Source organism: Bubalus kerabau, chromosome X, assembly GCF_029407905.1.
Source record: "Bubalus kerabau isolate K-KA32 ecotype Philippines breed swamp buffalo chromosome X, PCC_UOA_SB_1v2, whole genome shotgun sequence".
Lineage (NCBI taxonomy): Eukaryota > Metazoa > Chordata > Mammalia > Artiodactyla > Bovidae > Bubalus > Bubalus kerabau.
Window position 1 is genome coordinate 135,276,145 of NC_073647.1, and position 19,972 is coordinate 135,296,116.

The 19,972-nt window shown below is 38.1% G+C and overlaps 1 protein-coding gene across 4 annotated transcripts in view; it reads left to right on the forward strand.

Moving 5' to 3' along the window:
- The window catches only part of LOC129639244 (serine/threonine-protein phosphatase 4 regulatory subunit 3-B-like), a 268,516-nt gene that overhangs the window by 179,569 nt on the left and 68,975 nt on the right, over nt 1-19,972 (forward strand). Inside the window, exon 1 of one of the 4 annotated variants that reach the window (XM_055564290.1) lies at nt 3,005-3,020. The exons of the other annotated variants lie outside the window; for them this stretch is intronic. The gene's annotated coding sequence lies outside the window, so the exon portion shown is untranslated. Of the gene's footprint in view, nt 1-3,004; nt 3,021-19,972 lie in introns of those variants that run through there. 4 annotated transcript variants of the gene reach the window in all.

Genomic DNA, 19,972 nt, shown 5'->3' on the forward strand with positions numbered 1-19,972 from the left:
TCCTGAGTACACCATCAAATGAGTAACCCCGAGATTTTACTTGTCCTTAGTGAGGTCACTTCCCTCATTTCTAAAATGAAGGAATTAGCCATTGTGATCCCAACTTGTTTACTTACTATCCTGAGAATGATTTTTTGTTCTCTTTGATGTTTATTCTTTTTATTACTGAAAATTAGACACATAAATGAAGGTAGAAAACAATACTTTGCATCTAGCCAATGACACAGAAAATATTAAAATAGTTAAAGCCTCCTGTGTGCCCTTACTCAAACATTTACCCTCCTTGTTTACCAAAATATAGACACTCTTGAATTGCATGTTTTCCTTCTTGCATGTATTAATATATTAATATATGCATATATGTGCATTATTTGATTAATTTCACATTTTAATATTTATATACAGTGTGAAACTTACTGCTTCTTTGTTCATTCAACTCTTTAACTTTAATATTCACATATAAATGACATGTACTTCATTCCTTTTCAGTGGTATGTATATAACTCCATTGTGCGATTGAGTGATTTATCTTCTCTCATGTTGATGGACTTACAGGATATTTTAATTGTTTTCATTATTATAAAGAATGCTGAAATAAGACTTTCTTGGATATGATGGTTTGTGGTTCATAGCCTGTGAGCTACTTCTTCATAACTTCTCCCTCTTTTCTATTGGAAATATGATCTTTTCAGTTCAATTCAGTTCAGTCGCTCAGTCGTGTCCGACTCTTCGCGACCCCATGAATCGCAGCACGCCAGGCCTCCCTGTCCATCACCAACTCCCGGAGTTCACTGAGACTCACATCCATCGAGTCAGTGATGCCATCCAGCCATCTCATCCTCTGTCATCCCCTTCTCCTCCTGCCCCCAATCCCTCCCAGCATCAGAGTCTTTTCCAGTGAGTCAACTCTTCACATGAGGTGGCCAAAGTACTGGAGCTTCAGCTTCAGCATCATTCCTTCCAAAGAACACCCAGGACTGATCTCCTTTAGCGTGGACTGGTTGGATCTCCTTGCAGTCCAAGGGACTCTCAAGAGTCTTCTCCAACACCACAGTTCAAAAGCATCAATTCTTTGGCACTCAGCTTTCTTCACAGTCCAACTCTCTTATTGGTTAATAAATGTCAGCAATTTATAGGTTCTAATTTTTATTCAGTGATACATTTTGAAGGATTTTTTTCTAGTATTATCTTATAATGCTGTTAATGTCATCATTTCTTCATATTACATTTTTAATATGGTTCAATTTATCAGTCTCTCGCTTTATGTTCTTAGAAGTTCGTGGCCTTTTTTAAGAAATCATTTTTTACCTTAAGAGAGCCTAAGGTTCAGAAGTTTTAGGATGTTGCTGCTGCTTGTATTTAAGCTTTTAATCTATGTAAAATTAAGTTTTATGTGTAGCATGAACTGCATCTCACATGCTGTAAGATAGTGATATAACTGTAGTAGTTTCATGTGAATAACCAATTGCTTTGGAAACACTCATTCAATAATTTTTCATTTATGATCTGTATGTCCAGATATGTCTGCCCCCGTGTTATATAGTGTTATATCAATAAATGCTTTAGGTTTCTAAATTTTCTTGCTATTTTATATGGGTATTCACACACTCATAGTTTTAATCTGTAAATTTATATTGGTTACTCTTGATCTTTGCACTTCCATAAGGATTTGGGGGTTAGCTTATTAACTGAAAAAGGATGTTAGAATTTTTTTGGAATTGCATTGAATTTAACAAATATTTTGAAGAGAAATGTAATATTTAATATACTCAATGGTTTTATCCATGTAAATGGTATATCTCTCCATTTATTCTTATATAACTTCTGTCTTTCAGTAATCCTTTGTGACTTTTTAAAACGTTCTCATATATCTTTATTTTTGAGATTAATTCTTAGGCATCTTATTTTTGTTGCCATTTAAATATTTTCTATTACATTTTCAGCCTGCTTATTTTAGGCTTACATTGACTTTTGGTATATTGATTTGCATCTGGCAAAATTGCTGACCAGTCTTACTAGGTATACTAGTTTTTTTTAAATTGTATATGCAATCAATAATATCACTGTAAAATAAGAGCGGTTTTGTGTTTTCATTTCTCTTTTCTAATACATCCCACATTTTTCTTCTATTATTGAATTCTCTAAGAGGTCCAGCACAGTGTGTAAAAGTAATGCTATAACCCTGTAACTATAATCTGTGTATATTTGACCCAAGTTTAATGAGAATATTTCTTAAATTTTATAATTGATTTCGATCATTATGTGGATTCTTGATGTGCAGTTTTTCTTGTTTTATGGTTATTTTATTCTATTCCTGAATCATATGAATTTTTATCTTTAATGAATATGGCAATCAACCAGTGTCATGAGATGTATCATTACCACTATCTTCATAGCTTTCAAGTGCAAGTACTAGAGCTGTTACATAATCAGATATATATTCTTTGCCCTATACCTTCTCAAATCTCCACTTATAAGAATTTTTGCATTATGAAGCTAAGGCACTCCAGGGATTATCACTACTCCACTTACTGGTAGCAGTATGTTCCTTGTTACTATCTAGCCAGCAATTGATCCTATTTAGAATTCATTCTTAGAGTCTGCTTCCTAAAACCACTGTCAGGTCTGACTCACTTAGTTTGAGTTTCCCCAGCTTTAGACTCTGAGATAAGAATTTGAGTGAAAGTAGTTTCTGTGGAAGATGATTCTAGAACCTGGAAACCCTGGTACAGGAATGAAAAAATGAGACAGGGAAGAAAGTGAACCAGTACATTATTTATTATGGAGCAGCTAACTCATGAATTATGAGGTCCTCAATCCATCTGCATGACTGGGGCCCACAGTTATCTACTCAAGGATAAAAGAAGCTGTGATAAAAGGATAAAAGATGCCCTCTAACTCCCACTGTCCTAGGCAGAGAGGAGATATTAATACTCGAACTCCAGTCGTGACCCATTCACAGGCTGAGAAAAAGCTCAATGGAGAGTTGCTGATGCTTCCTTCAGGAATATGCTGAGATGGTGAGTGCAAATTGGACATGGGCAAAACACTGACATCTGCTACTATCCTCCTCTGTCATTGGACTTCTCTTTCTAATGCACAAATCTCATCTGCCATAGCTCCGATTAAAAAATGTTAAATGCTTTCCATATCCCTGTAAGAAAAATAAATCCAAATACTAAAATATTAATATAATGAGGCATAGGAGACTCTTTAAAATCATTTCTGAAAACCTATTAAGATGGATTCTAGAAATGTCCTTTTTCTCTTTGCTTTTCAGTTTATTTTGTGACTTTTTACTTAGCTTTAACTTATTTTCTGTTCTTTTTACCTAGCAAACTTAAGTCCTTTTCAATGGAAACAAGGAGAACTCCAAATATGAGACTAGTACAAGTTGTGCTATTTCCTGTCAGAGATTCTGTAGGTCCAGTAGGCACCCTACTCTATTATCTAATGATTATAAATGATCTGTGTGTATAATTCACAAAATTAGAATTTTCTCAGGAGTCTTAATTTCCATGCTTGAATACAGATCTAACTTATGACATATTATTTCTTTTCTATAAATTATTTCAACAAAATCATTCTCAGTTTATGTAAATGAGAATCACTGCTTTCAGTTCCTCAGAAGCTGGATGTGGGGTAGGATGCAGAGTATATTCAATAAACTCTTTCCAACCTCAGTGATTTCCTCAAATCAGTTAATAACAGTGTGAGTTGCTCTTTCAGGTGGCTCAAAATAGTACTTCTCCTAGTGCCTTTTTTCTACTTATAGTAAGCAGTACTGAAGTTGCTTTGGCAATGAGATTGTTTCTCAGATTCTCCCGTAGCACATAAAGTCCTGCTGGCTAGTTATGTGACTAAGAGTGTTGAGACCAGGCTGGATGTGTGGGGAACTGAGTAGACTTCATATTGTCAAGATTCATTCACTGCCTTATTCTGCAGGGGTAAGCGTTTCAAACTACTTCTTATGTTCATCTGTGGTTTTGACCACAGCAAAAAACCAATACACTTAAGTAAGTCCCCTTGGAGAAGTTACTTTATCAACCCTCTCATGAGCTCCTTGTTGTATATTCTTTTGCATATTACTTTAATTTTAGATTTCTGAATGGAAATTTTCCAACAGTATTGTGCATTGAAACTGAAAATATTCCAGATCATTTACATTTTCTTTTATGTCTATATTTTTAAAAATACATTTCGTTGTTCAGTCACTAAGTCATGTCCAACTCTTTGTGACTCCGTGAACTGCAGCACACCAGGCTTCTCTGTCCTTCCTATCTCCCAGAGTTTGCTCAAACTCATGAGTCAGTGATACCTTCCAACCATCTCATCCTCTGTCGTCCCCTTCTTCTCTTGTCCTCAATCTTTCCCAGCATCAGGGCCTTTTTCAATGAGTTGGTTCTTCACATCAGGCGGCCAAAATATTGGAGCTTCATCTTCAGTATCAGTCCTTCCAATGAATATTCAGGGTTGATCCTTTAGGACTGTCAGGTTTGATCTCCTTGCTGTCCAAGGGATGCTCAAGGGTCTTCTCTAGCACCGTAGTTTGAATGCATCAGTTCTTCAGCACTCAGTCATCATTATCTTTCAACTCAAGTGAATTGAAAGTGTAGGAGAGAAATATACTAAAAGTGATGCTAAATGTTTAGGATGCAGAATATATTGGAAACTACCCCATGGGCCTCCCAATTCTTTTCTTCAAAAGTCAACCCAAATATTCTCTTTTATGATTTTATCTTTATTGTTGCTCTATTACATACCACCAGAGAAGGCAATGGCATCCCACTCCAGTACTCTTGCCTGGAAAATCCCATGGACGGAGGAGCCTCGTAGGCTGCAGTCCATGGGGTCGCTAAGAGTCCGACACGACTGAGCGACTTCACTTTCTCTTTTCACTTTCATGCATTGGAGAAGGAAATGGCAACCCACTCCAGTGTTCTTGCCTGGAGAATCCCAGGGACGGGGGAGCCTGGTGGGCTGCCATCTATGGGGTTGCACAGAGTCGGACACGACTGAAGTGACTTAGCATAGTATAGCATTACATACCACAGCACCTTGCATTTTACCTCTTATATTTGCTCTAAAATAAAATCAATATACACAGTAAAAAGGAACTTATTTTATGGTTCTTTTATTGAAAATTTTCTAAGGATTTTATAAGTGTATACCATCTATTTCTTTAAATGTAACTATATATCTCAGTATAAGAAAGACATGTGGAGATAGGTTATTATTAAACATCCTTCATAAATATTTTGATAATAGTATATTGAAAAATGTTTTTGTTTTTTCCGTTGAAAAGACATTTTTAAAGGCTTAATTCAAAGTTTAATGCACAATCTCAGCCATCTTTTGATTCACCAGAAGTCTAAAAGTAACATACTGTCTATGTCTTTGGCTTGACTTTCTGGACTTGTTTACTTTGGTATGAGAGATTGGCTTCAAACATGTTTCTCAGTCAGGGCATCACTGTTCCTTATACCAGAAATACCTCTGAGCAGCCAGAGGCCAGCATAAGAGAATGGATTAAAATACTGAGAAATTCATGTCAACTGCCTCAGTCACACTACCTCTTGGGTGCATATATAGATCTGTTTTTGTGTATATATGTGATTTCTTAAATATCTTTATTTTCACGCCTTAAGAGATGGGGAAAGAGTGCAAATGTCAACCATGTCTTTGGCAGATACAGTGAAAATCTTGTACTAGTGACAGCTAATAGTCAATGTGTGTTGATAGCTAAATGGACATACTCTGAAATACTTTTAAAAAATAATTGGATCCATAGAAGCTAAATCTGTTGATTTCCTGACCTTAGACAAGTGAACCAGTGGGGAAATAAGCCCCTGATTCTGATGCAGTAGCTGTGAGAGAGACAGGCCCAGGAAGAGCAATCCCAGTGGAGGAAGATTATTTTATGATTGAGTCTTATTCATTGACTAGAAATAATGCAGTGTATAATCTGCTTGTTCAGATCAAGTTTGAGACTTGCAAAAGTTTTCAGAAAAATGTAACCTATGTGGGAACTCTAAGTCAACAAGCCATAGGGAAAGAGAATAATAAGTGTACAGCACCCTCAATAGATAGATCTATTTCAAGACCCAGAGATTTAGGACTGAGTACTTATGGGTAGACTGAGGAATACTTGGATATCCTGCAATTTTGCCCCTCTTCCTCCTGTAGGCATGTAACCACATTCTCCATCACATTACTGTAACTTTATTCCTGTAACAGAACCAAATTAGCAATCATTCTTCCATGTAAAAGTAGAAGACACAAACATTTAACCTTTTGACTTAGAACAGGTTGGAGTTGAGCTTATATTAGTCTCATGATGATAGATAAGTTACATTTTATCTCCATGTAGTCTCTTGCAGCAGGATGGAGGCTCACGTGGAAGGTCCAGGGTGCAAGCTGAAAATAGCAGAAACTGTCATAGAGTAATAAAATTGTTTATTTAGCATCTTCGTCTTTCCCAGCATCCCCTAGAGTAGCTAACTGTGGTGGCCAACAAACCTAGAAATCTAGGTCATTGGAGATATACTTGTTTATATGATAGCAATCAAACCCTTCACATTATTAACCTGAGAGATCACAAACACAACTATAGCCTCTTAGCTAGGTACTCAAATATACTTACATGATAAGGGAATATTGAGGGGCATACAGAAAAGTGGTAATATTCAGGAAAGAAACTGTGTTTCTTTCTTGTTCTGGTTATCTATTGTTATGTAACAAATCATTACAAAACTAGTGACTTGCTAAAACAATTTATTATTATCTCTTACAATATAATAGGTCAAGAATTAGGTAGGCCTTGGCTTCTCTGAACTCCAAGAGGATAAAAATGGTAGCAGCTAGTCCTCCAAAAGGTTAGGACTGAATGTGTTTCCCAAAATTCTTATGTTGAAGCTACAATCCCCAAAGTAATATTTATAAGTGGGACTTAAGGAGGTAATTAAGGTTGAATTAGGTCATAAAAGTAGAGCCCTTATGATAAAATTAATATCCTTATAAAGAGGAAGAGACATAAGAGTTCTCTCTCTCCTTATTGTGTGAGCATACAGTGAAAAGATGGCTGTCTACAAGCTAGGAAGGTCCTCCCCAAGATAAGAATCTGCCAACACCTTGCTATTAGTCTTCCCAGACTTTGGAACTGGGAAACAAATGGAAAAACAAAATGTTTGTTGTTTAAGCTCTCAATGTATGGTATTTTGTTATAGCAGCCCAAACTAAGACAATCTGGAACTGGGCATAGTATTACTCTTTTAATATTCTATTGGTCAGAATAATCACAGACCAGCCCAAATTTAAGGGGAGGAAATATAGACTCAGCTTCTCCTTGGAAATACAGCTAAAAAAGCTATGTTCATCTTTCATTTACCACACCTCGCTTTAGTAGAGATTGTTCAAGCCCTAAAGTTAACCCTAGCACTTGGAGTCATGATGTCAGAATATTTCACAAAGTCAAAATTCTTGAGGATGGCACTCTCACCAAAGACTTCAGAGCTCTAACACTGATATAAAAGCCTTAGGTACACCCTGATTGAAAATGAACTGCACCAGACCCAAGCACCTATACACAAAGGCATTGTTTTATTTGTCCTGTGTGCTGTGCCATGTCGCTTCAGTCATGTCCGACTCTTTGAGACTCTATGGACTGTAGCCCGCCAGGCTCCTCTATCCATGGGATTTCCCAGGCAAGAATACTGGAGTGGGTTGTCATTTCCTTCTCCAGGGGATCTTTCCAACCCAGGGATCCAACCTACGTCTCCTGCAGCTCCTGCACTGCAGAAGGATTCTTTATCACTGAGCCACCAGGGAAGCCCATATTTGTCCTGAGGGGAATTGAACTTTGGTAGCAGAAAGTGTTTAATTATGCAGCTTTTTCCTGGAAATCTTTGAAGGCTAAGCTTAAATCTTTCCATAATATATATATATACACATATATATATGTGTATATATATATATATATATATATATATATATATATATATATATGAAACTGGAAAGAATCCAGGGAAGATCAACTGAAAAGATTAAAGGATAGGAAATTACTTCTCTGAACAAAAATGAAGTTCAGGCCATTAAGCTATAACAAAGGAAGCTCTCCAAGCTTAATAGGAGCCTTGAAGGGTAGAAGCAGGTATCCTCAGAAGGAAATTAAGCAGTTGCTCTGTTAGAAAATGCTACAGCAAGAGGAAATGACATAACAATATAGATACAATAGGGGTAGGATCTTTCTATGAGAATCAAAGAGCTTGAAGCCAGATATTTTATTTTATTTTATTAATTGTATTTTATTTTTAAACTTTACATAATTGTATTAGTTTTGCCAAATATCAAAATGAATCCACCACAGGTATACATATGTTCCCCATCCTGAACCCTCAGCCAGATATTTTAAAAGTAATAGAGACTTTATTGGTTTTTGTAGTTATTATAATATTACTATTGAACTCTAATTCTTCAAATTTTTAAAATTTATTTTTAATTTAATGATAATTGCTTTAAAGTGTGAATCAGTCATAAGTATGTACCCTCCCTCTTGAACCTCCATCCCGCCCCACTCCCATCCCAGCCCTCTAGAATATCACAAAGCACCAAGCTGAGCTCCTTGGGTTATATAGCAGCTTCCCGCTAGCTATTTATTTTATGTATGGTAATGTATATATTTCAATGCTACTTTCTCAGTTCATCCATCCTCTCCTTCCCCTGCTGTGTCCAAAAGTCTGTTCTCTATGTCTGTGTCTCTGTTCCTGCTCTTCAAATAGATTCATCAGTACCATTTTTCTAGATTCCACAAATATGTGTTAATATACAATACTTGTTTTACTCTTTCTGACTTCTTCACTCTGGATAACAGGATCTAGGTTGGGATTAGGGCAACCTAGATGTTCATCTACAAATGAATGGATAAAAGGTTGTGGTACAATACAATGAAATATTTGTTCCTGTTTAGTCACTCAGTCATATCCAACTCTTTGTGACCCCACGGACTGCAGCATGCCACACTTCCCAGTCCTTCACCATCTCCCGTAGTTTGTTCAAGCTCATGTTCAATGAGTTGGTAATGCCATCCAATCATCTCATCCTCTGTCGTCCCCTTCTCCTGCGTTCAATCTTTCCCAGTGTCAGGGTCTTTTCCAGTGAGTCAGTTCTTCTCATCAGGTGGCCAAAGTATTGGAGCTTCAGCATCAGTCCTTTCAATGAATATTCAGGACTGATTTCCTTTATGATTGACTGGTTTGATCTCCTTGCTGTCCAAGGGACTCTCAAGAGTCTTCTCCAACACCACAGTTCAAAAGCGTCAATTCTTTAGCACTTAGCCTTCTTCATGGTCCAGCTGTCATATCCATACATGATTCCTGGAAAAACTGTAGCTTTGACTAGAAAGACCTTTGTTGGCAGTGATGTCTCTGCCTTTTAATATGCTGTCTAGGTTTGGCATAGCTTTTCCTCCAAGGAGCGAGTGTTTTTTAATTTCATGGTTTGCAGTCACCATCCACAGTGATTTTGGAACCCAAGAAAACAAAATCTGTCACTGTTTCCGCTTTTCCCCCATCTATTTGCCATGAAGTGATGGGACCAGATGCTGTGATCTTCATTTTTTGAATGTTGAGTTTTAAGCCAGCTTTTTCACTCTCCTCTTTCACCTTCATCCAGAGGCTCTTTAGTTCCTCTTAGCTTTCTGCCGTTAAGGTGGTGTCATCTGCATATCTGAGGTTAGTGATTCCATATATATGCCTTAAAAATGATACTTGTTTTACTCTTTCTGACTTACTTCACACTGTATAACAGGCTCTGGGTTAGGGTTAGGGCAACCTAGATGTCCATCAATGGATGAATGGATAGAGAAGTTGTGGTAAATATATACAATGGAATTTTATTCAGGCATAAAAAGGAATAAAAATGAGTCAACTGAATTGAGGTGGATGAACCTAGAGCCTGTTGGCTTTAAAATTATGGGAAAGATAAACTGAGTAGCAAAGTAAAAGAGGAGGGAAGAAAATCATACAAATGTGAAATGGCCCCTGATGTTAGTTCCTGAGAGTCTATTTGGGAAGACAGCAGTGTGTGTTAAATGAATAATTAAATATAACAGAGAAAATTTATAGACATAGATGAACACCTACCTAGGAAGAGTGGCCCTGAATGACCTTCCCTAGGCCCAAATTTATTTTTCCTTTATGGAATATTCTGGGCTTCCCTCGTAGTTCAGTTGGTAAGGAATCTGCCTGCAATGAAGGAGACCTGGCTTCGATTCCTGGGTCAGGAAGATCCCCTGGAGAAGAAAATGGCAACCCACTCCAGTATTCTTGCCTGGAGAATTCCATGGACAGAGGAGCCTGGCAGGCTACAGTCCATGGGGTCACAAGAGTCAGACACAACTTAGCAACTAAACTACCACCTACAGATTCATTCTGTCTTCCTTTTGGTTGCTTTAGAGGCTTCCCTTGCCTTTCACTGTAGTAAGAGTTATGGAAAGGGTAAAAAGGGGACAGAGTTTCTCTTGAATTCTTCATAAATGCTCTCTAATAATTCACTGTACTGCAAAAAACCCATGGGCAAAATAGGAATTGCAGGAGGGGGAGGGGTTTTCAGTCATTCTAGCGATTATGGAAAGGATTGATGAAATGGAATTCATATTTTATGGCAAGATGAGAAAATTTTAAACAAAATTTTCTTCTGCCTGTTTGGGCCTCCTCCCTCCCTTTTAGCTTTATTTTGTGTGTATTGTGCATCTGCATTAACTAGATCTCCTTAGGAGATAACCTCCCTTCTTAAACTTGTAAGGGGTCATGATGACCCATAGCCCACTACTCACTTTGTACCTGTAGATGTGGATTGTGTAAATGGTCAATAATACGTCATTTAACATAGAACCATTTATCTCAAAAACTTGTATAACTGTGCTGTGTCCTGTAATGGATGGAACAGTCCTCAGAGCTTACTGAAAGACAGTCTCCTAGGTTATAATCTTTAGGTTGGCTGGAATAAAGTTTTCCATTTCTTTCTTAGATTAATAGAAATGGAATTTTCTGTTCCATTTCAATAGATGACTACTGATTAATTTTTTCATCCACAGAATCAATATAAAGAAATAGGGATTAAAAAAGCCAATAGGTATCTCTCCTCCCAACTTAAACTGGGTGCATCTTCACAACAAAGGAGCCTCAAAACTACCCTTACTCAGTGGCAAGCTGTTCTCACTCTCAGCACATCTGGCCTAGCTCACATCCTGTTTCTCACTTTTTAGAAGTGTCAACCTAATTTCTATCCCTTCTCTCTTAGCCCTTCCCCTCTGGGTACTCTTGTGCTGGGAAACTATAACTTTTTTAGAGGTAGGAAGAACAAAAAAAATTCTATTTCTACTAACAAACTTCTAAAGGTGCAGCAGGAAGTATGGTGGAAGGGGAAGTTCTTTATCAGCTTTCTCACAGAAGTAGCAAAAGCTACAGGTTATTTAGTGGTTTCTGTGTACAAAGACCTTTATATGTATTTGAGATTGTGAACCATAAGAAAATTGCCCATTTTTTAGGTTCTCAAAAGTTGAATCTTAGAAATAGTCATGTGGTTCAACCTACAAATATTGTATTATGCTTTAATTCTTACACTAACTTTCAGAAGAGGATAATATTAACTTTTTGCACTTAATACATTCAACAAACCTGAGGCCTTGAGAGTTTAAATAACCTGCTGAATATCACATATATAGTAAGAAATGGAGTCACCATATTAACAGAGTTTTATTCCATTCCCAAACCATATCTACTGTCCCCATTGTACCTTGTGTTCCACTGAGACTCACTGGCATTTTAAGTCAAGTATATTTTGCATACTTTTGGAAAAGCTTCCTTCTATCTTAAGCATATTTTCTATACTATGTATAGAGAATCTTACTAGTTGAACATTTTGATTCTAAACAGTCTTTGTGAATATAACCTACTGAAGTCTGACACTGTTTCATATAAGGTAAAATATATGAATCTTGCCAAGTGAGTTCAAACAATAACAAAGTCACTGAAAGATAGATAAAAATATTGGACACAGGTATTGAAAACTTAAGATTCCTGCTTGATCTGGGATATATGATTATATAATAGAAAAGCATCATGTCTGCTGAGACTAAGATTAAGTTATCAGTTCTTTAGGTCAAAATAATGCCCGTAGGTGGCTGAGCTCTGGCATTCTGAAAGAGGGCAGAAATATCTAAACTGTACGTGGAAATCCATTTAGATATAATCTCATTAGGATAAGGCAATGTCCTCTTCATCTTTGAATCTCTAACACAGTTGTTTGTTCATAATGGGTACTTAATACACAGATGATGAACTGAGCTGGTTTCTAGGCTGCAAACTGTTCATGACAGCAGAGATTAAAAATTAACTACCCTGTACATACATTTTAGGTTCCAGAAGCTTGGTAAGATGTGAGAGACAAGAGATAAGAATAAGGAACTGAGTGCCAACTAGTTCCTGTAACTGGTCCCTGCTCCACATGCCTCTTAATTGAATAAGAATGTCATGAGGACAAAGAAATAGAATATCTAGCTTCTAGCTATTATAACTGAGTTTCCGTTTAAGTTACAGTTCTGGATAAAGAGAAAAGTTTGTAGTGCCAGCATTCAGAAAGAATGACTTATTTAGATAATGTGTGTTAGTCTCTCAGTTGTGTCCAACTCATTGTGATCCCATCGACTGTAGCCCGCCAGACACCCCCTGTTGATGGGATTTCCCAGGCAAGAATACTGGAGTGGGTTGCTATTTCCTTCTCCAGGGGAAATCTTCCTGACCCAGGGATTGAACCCCGGTCTCCTGCACTGCAGGCACACTCTTTACCATCTGAGCCACCAGGGAAAATATTTAAAATTATTTATTTAAAACCAATACTTTGATTCATGTCATGTTTTAAGGCCAAGTTATGGTTCTCAAAAATTTTGCCACAGACAGACATAAACCAGATCTGCAAAAAACCCTGAAGCTTGATTTAAAGAAAAGCATTTTATGGAAAGAAAATCGGTATCTGAAAAAATGAGCATGATTATTAAATTATTTAAGGGAGTTTAATGCTCTATCTTATGATATAAGCCTTAGTTTCCAAAAAAGCTTTCTAAGTTATATATATTATCACATATATATGCCTCACATATATGATGGTTGTTTATTAAAGTAAACATGTTTTGGGAAATAAAAGCAGGTTTTTCCTCATAACCAAACATATATCCCTGCATTCTATAGATGTCCTATTAATAGAAGATACATAAGCCAACAGTTTCTGCTGTCAAGGTTGTCATCTAGTGCTAGAACAAACAAATGCAGAGACATGATAACAGGGAAAAAGAATATATAAGTCTGATAATCCAGCTGTATCTCTATCTCATATAATACAGTTCCAGTTTATTCCTATACTTATTTTTCTTGAGAGTAATTATTTTAATGCAAGTTGTAACCCACATTTTATCTCAACTTAGAGGTAGATTAAAGAATAGGAAATCATAATATTTCACTTAATAAGTGAATATTACCTCTCTTCAGGATTTTGCCAGGACTGAAAAGGATTTTGAAGAAAGCGTGTCCCCAAATTACTAGTAGTTGAGTTGTATGGATACCTGTGCTCCCACAGAGGAAGTTTACCATTCTGTTCTTTAGCAGCAATTTTGTTCAGGCCTTTTAAGATGAGAAGTAATCCTGTTATTCTGGTAGCTGAGATATACCCATCGACCCATTTCTAGTCTCTCTCTTAGTCACTGTGATAAATTCTATACAGGAAAAGAAAAAGCAAATAAACTTGCAGATGTCTTGATACAGCACAGAAGCCCATGTTGTATGTGTGCGTCTTTCTCTGTGTGTGTATGTGTCTGTCTGTGTCTGTGTGCACTTCAGTTGTGATAAGAACTTACCCACTCTTTCTCATGCTAAAAATTCACTTTCAGTTGTATTTCAACTCACTGCAATTCAGAATTTTCAGATGATATACAGACACATCGAAGTTAAAGTGTTGAAAGCACAGACCAGTATAAATTACTCATAATAAAAGACAGACACTGGATCCTCTTTAGTTAAATAAATATACAAGCAGTTAAAATACAGAAGCCATTAGAGCATATCAAATGAAATGTCTGCTTGTTGAGAAAAAGTACCTACTGTATGAGAAAGTCATTGCCTAAAAAGCAGTATATAAATGTGTATTAAAAGGATTTGTTCTTGTTATTCACCTCTACATAAGCATATTTGAAACTACTTTGTATTAAGTATAAATGGGAGGTGTACCTGCCCCTTAAGGTAGGAATTACAATACAGTTTGCCTTTTATAAATAAATTTCTTTCGTGTAACAAAATGCCCTAAATTGATTTAGATTCTTCAAAGTGTGTATTGTATTACATTTTATTTCAGTCAATTCTATACCCAAGAGTGAATGTCCAAAGTATAAAAGATCAGTGCATTTGCAATATAACAGTTGAAAATTGCAGGAGTCATGTTCTAACATCAAAAGGTCAAATTATAGAAAAGCCTAGAAAAATGTGAGGAATGTGACTATGTTTCTCCCTCAAGGCTAGTGGAACTCTGGGTAAAATTTTACCTTTCAGTTTGTGATAAACTTCTTTGCCATGAAATTAAGTGCCTGTTGCAGACAAGAGTTTTCAAATGAGAGAAAATCAATTTGAGTAATATCTAAATTTAAGAAAAAAGGGATGCTAACCAGTAAAAACTACCATAGTTTAGTGTGCGTGTGTGTGTGTGTGTAAATAAAGACAGTGATGGATTGTTTTAAGACCAAGAAACTCTCTGCTGCTGCTGCTGAGTCACTTTAGTCATGTCCGATCCTGTGCGACCCCATAGACGGCAGCCCACCAGGCTCCCCCGTCCCTGGGATTCCCTAGGCAAGAATACTGGAGTGGGTTGCCATTTCCTTCTCCAATGCATGAAAGTGAAAAGTGAAAGTGAAGTCACTCAGTCATGTCCAACCCTTAGTGACCCCATGGACTGCAGCCTACCAGGCTCCTCCATCCATGGGATTTTCCAGGCAAGAGTACTGGAGTAGGGTGCCATCGCCTTCTCCAAAGTAACTCTCTAGAGCTATGCAATTTTATGTGTCATCAGGAGAAAACCAGTTTGTACTTCTATAGAATGATAAATAAGCATGAAAATATAAATACATGCAAATAAGTAAATAACTGAAAAGAGGAAATTAACCCCTGCACATGATATCTGTCAACACTTCATATTCATCCCTTAATTATTTGATGTTTGGAGATTATTCAAAATGATTAAAAGCTACTGAATAATATACAGCAATTATTAGGAAGGCCTCTAAGTTGTATCCAAGTATAACATATGTGGTAGACATGGTGATGTGACTCCCAGATCACAATGGAAGGAAAAGATATGTTACCCAGTTTTGGGGAGAGAAGTCAGCAGGCAGCCGCCAGCTGTCCACTCCTGGTTTTACCTCACCTGCAGTTCAGTTCAGTTGAGTCACTCAGTCTTGTCCGACTCTTTGCAACACTATGGACTGCAGCATGCCAAGCTTCCCTGTCCATCAGCAACTCCCAGAGCTTGAGCAAACTCATGTCCATTGAGTCGCTGATACCATCCAACCATCTCATCCTCTGTCAGCCCCTTCTCCTCCTGTCTTCAATCTTTTCCAGCATCAGGGTCTTTTCCAGTGAGTCAGTTCTTTGCTTCAGGTGGCCAAAGTATTGGAGTTTCAGCTTCAGCATCGGTCCTTCCAGTGAATATTCAGGACTGATGTCCTTTAGGATTGACTGGTTGGATCTCCTTGCAGTCCAAGGGACTCTCAAGAGTCTTCTCCAAAACCACAGTCCAAAAAGCGTCAATTCTTCATGTCACATGGTAACACTCAAAAGTAATCATCTGCTGTGGTAGAGGCACTAAACAGCAAAGTAGACAGTGACCTACCCAACCAGTTATGTTGGCAGTCCTTGTCATCAGCCCTGGTGCTGAAACAATGTAGCCAAGGTGACAGAGGTAAGGTGATGTTTTCCTAACAACATGGACTCCCACAGTCCAAGATTGACCTTGCTACTGCAACCAATGATTATCCAATCTGGCAGCAGCATAAACTAGTTACTATCCTTAATATGCGGAGAAGGCACTGGCGACCCACTCCAGTACTCTTGCCTGGAAAATCCCATGGACAGAGGAGCCCAGTGGGCTGCAGTCCATGGGGTCGCTAAGAGTCAGACACGGCTGATCGACTTCACTTTCACTTTTCATTTTCATGCATTGAAGAAGGAAAGGGCAACCCACTCCAGTATTCTTGCCTGGAGAATCCCAGGGACGGGGGAGCCTGGTGGGCTGCCGTCTATGGGATCACACAGAGTCGAACACAACTGATGTGACTTAGCAGCAGTAGCAGCATCCTTAATATGATCACATTCCTTAAGGAGCACAATTGTTCCATTTGGTGGCATGTTAACCCTTCTAGGCCCCTGGTCCCCTTTTAACCTGAAAAGGATAGTGGCTTGTTTTCATAGGAATAGACACTCTGGATATGGGTTTGCCTTTCTTCCTGCAGAGCCTCAGCCTGCACTGTTGTCCAAGGGTTTATATAGTGCTTGATTTCCTGTATGTGATCCCACATAACATAGTGACAGACCAGGGATCTCTTTTTATAGCAAAGGTGATCTAGAAATAGGTCCTTGATCATGGGATCCACAGTCTTATGACTCAGAATCTGTGGCCCTGATAGAGTGTTGGAACAAGCTACCAGAGGTAGACTACCTAGGAACCAAGAAGTGGAACCAAGAGTTTCCATTCACTTACCATTATTTCCAATGACCCACTAGGAATGAGTCATTGGAAATAATGTGCTCTCCATTTCTGCAGCTCTGGGCTCTATATGGTTAGACAAACATTTCTCAAAATAGGGCATCATTTCCCCCAAGGATGCAGCAGAGTCACATTTAATTATAAAGTACACAAGAAAAGGAGTCACTGTCTTAGCAAGAGTCAGTTCAGTTCAGTTCAGTCACTCAGATCAGATCAGATCAGTCACTCAGTCGTGTCCGACTCTTTGCAACCCCATGAATCGCAGCACGCCAGGCCTCCCTGTCCATCACCAACTCCTGGAGTTCACTCAGAGTCATGTCCATCCAGTCAGTCATGCCATCCAGCCATCCAATCCTCTGTCGTCCCCTTCTCCTCTTGCCCCCAATCCCTCCCAGCATCAGAGTCTTTTCCAATGAGTCAACTCTTCACATGAGGTGGCCAAAGTACTGGAGTTTCAGCTTTAGCATCATTCCTTCCAAAGAAATCGCAGAGCTGATCTCCTTCAGAATGGATTGGTTGGATCTCCTTGCAGTCCAAGGGACTCTCAGGAGTCTTCTCCAACACCACATTTCAAAAGCATCAATTCTTCGGTGCTCAGCCTTCTTCACAGTCCAACTCTCACATCCATACATGACCACAGGAAAAACCATAGCCTTGACTAGACGAACCTTTGTTGGCAAAGTAATGTCTCTGCTTTTGAATACGTGTCCAACTCTTTGCGACCCCATGAATCGCAGCACGCCAGGCCTCTCTGTCCATCACCATCTCCTGGAGTTCACTCAGACTCACGTCCATTGAGTCAGTGATGTCATCCCGCCATCTCATCCTCTGTCATCCCCTTCTCTTCCTGCCCCCAATCCCTCCCAGCATGAGTCTTTTCCAGTGAGTCAACTCTTCACATGAGGTGGTCAAAGTACTGGAGTTTCAGCTTCAGCATCATTCCTTCCAAAGAAATCCCAGGGCTGATCTCCTTCAGAATGGACTGGTTGGATCTCCTTGCAGTCCAAGGGACTCTCAAGAGTCTTCTCCAACACCACAATTCAAAAGCATCAATTCTTCGGTGCTCAGCTTTCTTCACAGTTCAACTCTCACATCCATACATGACCACTGGAAAAACCATAGCCGTGACTAGACGGACCCACTGACTCTAATCAAGAGGATAAAGTAGGACAGCTTACATGATGGGGGCATAGAGAAATGTGTGTGGAATCCAAGTGACTCACTTGAGTGAGCCTTGGTATCCCCTTGGCCGAATGTGAATGTAAAGAAACAGGTATGACCACCCTCTTATGAGAAGGACTGAGTGACCAGGGAACTCAGAAGTGAGGATCTAGGTCATGACACCAGGTAAGTCACTGAGGTCAATATATGTGGTAGCAGATGGTGGGTTATGTAGAGTGAAAATGGAGGAAGGAGATGAATAAAGATTGTAGCCCTAGAGCTCAACTGCAGCGCCAGGGACTGTAGTTTATCTCACTAGTCTCCTCCTCTTAAGTGTTCCCATGGAAAAGAGATGCCCACTGGAATTTTGTAGGCTGTTCTCCAAACATGCATAGAGATGTGGATTTATGAGGTATGTGGTGTGGACTGTGGTAGTAATGGAGATACACCACCCAGATCCATTTTTAAAGAAAGACTTGCTGCTCAGCTAGGGGGAGTATCTGCATGCAAACTCCAGCTGTCAGCCTCTTCAGGGTCTGTTAGCTGTAGAGAACTTGCTCATCTGAGGTCACATCCTCCCCCAGAATAGCCCACATCTCTCCCTAAGCAAAGCAGGAATATAAAGGTCCAGCCACTACAACCCAAGATGACACATTATGAAAGGCATTGCTCACTCCAGAGCTTCCTACATCACAGTTTAATTGCTTCCTCTCCTCTCATAAATATCTTGTCTCCAAACTCTGTGGCAGCAACTGCTGCTGCAGAATTTAATTTGAAACACAAATTTAATAGTAATTTTTATTTAGATCCAGATACTTATGGTAGTAGTGCACACTATTATATTCCTTTCAATTGGTGAAATACTCTCCTAGAACATGAAAATGTCACTATTAGTCTAAATTCACCTTTAAAGGCATTTTAATAATTATGATACTGCCAAAGGTAAACATTCAGTTTTCACATTTTCACTATCTATGAGATACCAGGAAGGACATTAAAATTATTTGATAACAAGATAATTTAATCAAAAATACCTATGATATTTTGACCATTCAAGCTAATAGAAGTAGCTTTGGTACAGAAAAAATTATGTTTGACTCCTTTGGCTGTTTTTATTCTTTTTTGCACCTTTGAATTGAATACTTAGAAATATTTCAAAATCACTTTGCACAATTAATACAGAAGGACTTACATCTCAATTGCTTGACTCAATTTTTTCTATACTACTAATTTGAATACTTGATAATATTTCAAAGCCATTTACCCAGTAAAAAATACGCTAAATTATTTATGTATGTGTTATTTAGGTCAGAGTATTTCCAGACATAAGACAAAATTAATATTGGTATTTAAACTCTCTATGGCCCTTTTCTCTCCAAAGTTCATCGTGGACTCCCTTTAAAACATGCATTTAGCAGATGAAAAGCACAGATGACCTGTCCCAGAGCACATTCCTAATAGTTACATCTGGAGCTGATGTTATTTTCCTGGATGCATTAGCATTCAGTTGTGTGATAAATATCAACTGCCTGGAATTTCTAAGCTTTATAAACTTGCTTAGGCGATTTTGCACTTCTAGTCTTCAACTTTTTATCATATTCTTATGGCACTTCAGGCAGAATTCTTTCCTCTAAGTAAAATTTTATGATAGAGAAGGGGGAAGTTTCATCATTTCACATTCTGAATTTCAACTTTCCTGCATGAGTGAGAATGATAATTTGGAAGTAATTCACAAACAACTAGACGATTTTTCAGAATCAGGAATGGTGATGTCATAATAACCAAACGGTTGTATCAATAATCAGATATGAAGTTTGCAAAGCCAGTCATTTACCATTATTATTAATATAAAAATAAAATTAACAAATCCTTGTGCATACATCATATCAATTGATCCTCAGAAACAACATGTGATCTTTTAGGGTTTTTGTGCCTGTTTTATAGAAGGAAGTACTGGGACTCTGAAAAACTGTAATTAATGCAGGAGAATTTAACATAAATAACTATTAAG